This window comes from Branchiostoma lanceolatum, chromosome 8, assembly GCF_035083965.1.
Source record: "Branchiostoma lanceolatum isolate klBraLanc5 chromosome 8, klBraLanc5.hap2, whole genome shotgun sequence".
NCBI classification, from domain to species: domain Eukaryota; kingdom Metazoa; phylum Chordata; class Leptocardii; order Amphioxiformes; family Branchiostomatidae; genus Branchiostoma; species Branchiostoma lanceolatum.
Genome location: NC_089729.1, coordinates 20685057 through 20690056, shown reverse-complemented (window position 1 = coordinate 20690056; position 5000 = coordinate 20685057). Strand labels below are relative to the sequence as shown.

At 60.0% G+C, this 5000-nt stretch overlaps 1 non-coding gene across 1 annotated transcript; it reads right to left on the bottom strand.

Annotated features, from left to right (window-relative positions):
- Positions 1 to 46: 46 nt before the first annotated feature.
- LOC136441051 (small subunit ribosomal RNA) lies at positions 47 to 1862 on the bottom strand. The gene has a single exon (XR_010756771.1). It is a non-coding gene; the product is annotated as a small subunit ribosomal RNA (ribosomal RNA).
- Between the last annotated feature and the right edge of the window lie 3138 nt (positions 1863 to 5000).

Below are 5000 nucleotides of genomic sequence, written 5' to 3'. Positions count from 1 at the left end.
TTTGGTGTGAAGTCGACGACGCGAGCGCCTCGCTTCTTCGTTTCGGTAATGATCCTTCCGCAGGTTCACCTACGGAAACCTTGTTACGACTTTTACTTCCTCTAAATGGTCAAGTTTGATCGGCTTCTCGGCGCTCCTCCAGACCGTTGCCGGCCCGAGAGGGGCCGATCGACTGGCCTCACTAAACCATTCAATCGGTAGTAGCGACGGGCGGTGTGTACAAAGGGCAGGGACGTAATCAACGCGCGCTGATGACACGCATCTACTGGGAATTCCTCGTTCATGGGAGATAATTGCAATCCCCGATCCCTAGCACGAAGGCGGTTCAGCAGGTTACCCGCACCTTTCGGCGAAGGCGAAAGACTCGCTGATGCCTTCATTGTAGCGCGCGTGCGGCCCCGGACATCTAAGGGCATCACAGACCTGTTATTGCTCCATCTCGTCCGGCTTACTGCCGGCTGTCCCTCTAAGAAGTTGCGGCCGATCGCGCGGGATCGCCGAACTAGTTAGCATGCCAGAGTCTCGTTCGTTATCGGGATTAGCCAGACAAATCGCTCCACCAACTAAGAACGGCCATGCACCACCACCCACAGAATCAAGAAAGAGCTCTCAATCTGTCAATCCTTACTGTGTCCGGGCCGGGTGAGTTTCCCCGTGTTGAGTCAAATTAAGCCGCAGGCTCCACTCCTGGTGGTGCCCTTCCGTCAATTCCTTTAAGTTCCAGCTTTGCAACCATACTTCCCCCGGAACCCGAAAACTCAGGTTTCCCGGGAGCTGCCCATCGGGTCATCGAAGTAACGCCGGCGGATCGCTGGTTGGCATCGTTTATGGTTGTGACTAGGGCGGTATCTGATCGCCTTCGCGCCCACAACTTTCGTTCTTGATCAATGAAAACATTCTTGGCAAATGCTTTCGCAGTGGTTCGTCTTGCGGCGATCCAAGAATTTCACCTCTCCCGCCGCAATACGAATGCCCCCGTCCGTCCCTCTTGATCATTACCTCACGTTCCGAAAACCAACGAAATAGAACCGAGGTCCTATTCCATTATTCCATGCACCACTATTCAGGCGCCAGGCCTGCTTTGAACACTCTAATTTTTTCAAAGTAAACGCTCCGGCACCCCGAGGCACTCAGTTAAGAGCACCAAGGAGAATCCGGCGGGGAGGGCCGGGACGAGCAGTGACACGCCTCGCGGCGGACCGCAAGCCCGGTCCCAAGATCCAACTACGAGCTTTTTAACCGCAACAACTTTAATATACGCTATTGGAGCTGGAATTACCGCGGCTGCTGGCACCAGACTTGCCCTCCAATAGATCCTCGTTAAAGGATTTAAAGTGTACCCATTCCAATTACGGGGCCTCGAAAGAGTCCCGTATTGTTATTTTTCGTCACTACCTCCCCGAGTCGGGAGTGGGTAATTTGCGCGCCTGCTGCCTTCCTTGGATGTGGTAGCCGTTTCTCAGGCTCCCTCTCCGGAACCGAACCCTGATTCCCCGTCACCCGTTGCCACCATGGTAGGCACAGAACCTACCATCGAAAGTTGATAGGGCAGACATTCGAATGATCTGTCGCCGGTGCGAAGACCGTGCGATCGGCTGGGTTATCCAGAGTCACCAAAGGGACCGGGGCGAACCCCGGGTCGGTCTTGGTCTGATAAATGCACGCCAGACCGTGAGGTCGGCGCTTCTTCCGCATGTATTAGCTCTAGAATTACCACAGTTATCCATGTAGGATGTGACGATCAAAGGAACCATAACTGATTTAATGAGCCATTCGCAGTTTCACTGGGACAGTTTAAACTTGCACGTGCATGGCTTAATCTTTGAGACAAGCATATGACTACTGGCAGGATCAACCAGGTAGCGAGGACGCCGAGGCGGCGAAAGAGCGGTCGCCGCCGGGAGAGGACCGCCGCGGCCGCGGGGCAGCGCGGGAAGACCCGCAACTGCCGCCGCCGCCACACGGTCCCGCTCGACCGGAGCGCCGAGCGCCGCCGAGTCCGTCGCTGCCGTGAGGTGGGAACGCGCCGTGGAGATGGCCGCGAACCCTCGGGAGCCTGAGCGCAGAACTCCCGGCCACACCTGACCGTTGCTTCCCTTCAACGCCCGAGCCGTCCCGTCAGGAACGGTCCCGCACTCTCACGACCGGACGCGTCCGCCGGCAAGGCGGACGGCCGGGTCTCGAACCGCCGAGTCCGCAAGGCGTACTCGCACGCAGACGGAAGGGGCGAGCCGTCGCCGTTGGGTCCGCCGCCGCAGCGGCGGGACCCGGGCTGCCCTCCGCGGAGGGCCTGCCCCGGCGCTGGTTCCGGACGCCCGTCGGCACGCCCGTCCTCGCCCGCAGGAGCGGAGGAGCGGGCGCCTTCCAAGCCGGTTGTCGACCTCCGGCTGCCCTCGCGGGGAGTGGCAGCCTGGTCGGCGGGGTAGCAAAACGACTGGCGAGAGAGTGTGCGATTGCTCGCCGTCGATTCCCGAGCTAGTCAAAAAACGACCACTCTCTCAAGGTAGGTTGAGCGACCCACGACATGGTCAGACACCCTACAGAGCACTTTTTTGAAAAACCACCGCAAGTCGGCCACGGGGTAGGCTTCGGGGGCAACGGGAGACCGGCCCCGCCGGCCGGGGGAGACCCGTCCCGGTCGACCCCGTTGCTCGGCCGCCCGCTCCACCCCCGCCTCCCCGGGCCCCGCCCCACACCGGACGGACCCTGCTCGCTCGCCCGGCGGGCCCGGGGCGCCCTCCGGGGCGGTCGGAGTCGGGCGGGGCGGGGCGCTCACTCCCCCCGCCGACACCCGCCCAGGCGCCCGGTGCCAAGTCCGATGGAGCCGGCCGACGGGGCAAAGTCACCGGACGACCCCGTCTTTTCTCCACGCAGGGGTCTGGCCCGTGCCGCGCCGGCCCCGTCCGCACCCTCCCGGACCCGCTGGCCCCCAGCCGCCGTCCGCTACGGGCTCTGGAAGAGTTGCCTAGTCAAAAAACGACCACTCCTCTCAAGGTAGGATCGGCGACCTACACCTTGGTCAGACACCCTGGCGAAATCCGAAAGTCGGGGCAGGCCGGAAAGTCGCATGCCGTCGTGTAGCAGGCGGCCTCGGGAGCGGGGAAACACCAAACGCGGTCCGCCCGGCGGCTTCCTTCGGCCGTCAGCGCCGGCCGACCCGGCCGCCAATGCTTAAGAGATGGTGGGCTACATAGGAGCGACCTGAAGAGTCGGGCTTTGTCACAGGATCGGAGTGAGTCCCCGCAGCTCTTGCGGCCCTTCTCGCGAAATCGGAGTGAGTCACCAAAGCTCTTGCGGGCTTTCTCCAAAGATCGGAGTCAGCGACGGAAGGTCTTGACGGGCTTTCTCCAAGGATCGGAGTCAGCGACCGAAGGTCTTAACGGGCTTTCTCCAAGGATCGGAGTCAGCGACCGAAGGTCTTAACGGGCTTTCTCGCAGGATCGGAGTCAGCGACCGAAGGTCTTTACGGGCTTTCTCCAAAGATCGGAGTCAGCGACCGAAGGTCTTAACGGGCTTTCTCCAAGGATCGGAGTCAGCGACCGAAGGTCTTAACGGGCTTTCTCCAAGGATCGGAGTCAGCGACCGAAGGTCTTAACGGGCTTTCTCCAAGGATCGGAGTCAGCGACCAAAGGTCTTAACGGGCTTTCTCGCAGGATCGGAGTCAGCGACCGAAGGTCTTTACGGGCTTTCTCCAAGGATCGGAGTCAGCGACCGAAGGTCTTAACGGGCTTTCTCGCAGGATCGGAGTCAGCGACCGAAGGTCTTTACGGGCTTTCTCCAAAGATCGGAGTCAGCGACCGAAGGTCTTAACGGGCTTTCTCCAAGGATCGGAGTCAGCGACCGAAGGTCTTAACGGGCTTTCTCCAAGGATCGGAGTCAGCGACCGAAGGTCTTAACGGGCTTTCTCCAAGGATCGGAGTCAGCGACCAAAGGTCTTAACGGGCTTTCTCGCAGGATCGGAGTCAGCGACCGAAGGTCTTTACGGGCTTTCTCCAAGGATCGGAGTCAGCGACCGAAGGTCTTTACGGGCTTTCTCCAAGGATCGGAGTCAGCGACCGAAGGTCTTAACGGGCTTTCTCCAAGGATCGGAGTCAGCGACCAAAGGTCTTAACGGGCTTTCTCGCAGGATCGGAGTCAGCGACCGAAGGTCTTTACGGGCTTTCTCCAAGGATCGGAGTCAGCGACCGAAGGTCTTAACGGGCTTTCTCGCAGGATCGGAGTCAGCGACCGAAGGTCTTTACGGGCTTTCTCCAAAGATCGGAGTCAGCGACCGAAGGTCTTAACGGGCTTTCTCCAAGGATCGGAGTCAGCGACCGAAGGTCTTAACGGGCTTTCTCCAAGGATCGGAGTCAGCGACCGAAGGTCTTAACGGGCTTTCTCGCAGGATCGGAGTCAGCGACCGAAGGTCTTTACGGGCTTTCTCCAAGGATCGGAGTCAGCGACCGAAGGTCTTTACGGGCTTTCTCCAAGGATCGGAGTCAGCGACCGAAGGTCTTAACGGGCTTTCTCGCAGGATCGGAGTCAGCGACCGAAGGTCTTTACGGGCTTTCTCCAAGGATCGGAGTCAGCGACCGAAGGTCTTAACGGGCTTTCTCCAAGGATCGGAGTCAGCGACCAAAGGTCTTAACGGGCTTTCTCGCAGGATCGGAGTCAGCGACCGAAGGTCTTAACAACGGGCTTTCTCGCAGGATCGGAGTCAGCGACCGAAGGTCTTTACGGGCTTTCTCCAAGGATCGGAGTCAGCGACCGAAGGTCTTAACGGGCTTTCTCCAAGGATCGGAGTCAGCGACCGAAGGTCTTAACGGGCTTTCTCGCAGGATCGGAGTCAGCGACCGAAGCTCTTACGGGCTTTCTCCAAGGATCGACGCCACCTGCGCTCAACTTCAGGCCAAAGCCATGCACGGGAAGACGTGGCCAGCGGCCGGGGCCCGTTCGCAGGTGCAACGGGGCGTGCCTCTCGGCAGCAGAGGCCCTGCCCGGCCGTAGGGCAGCCACGGTCG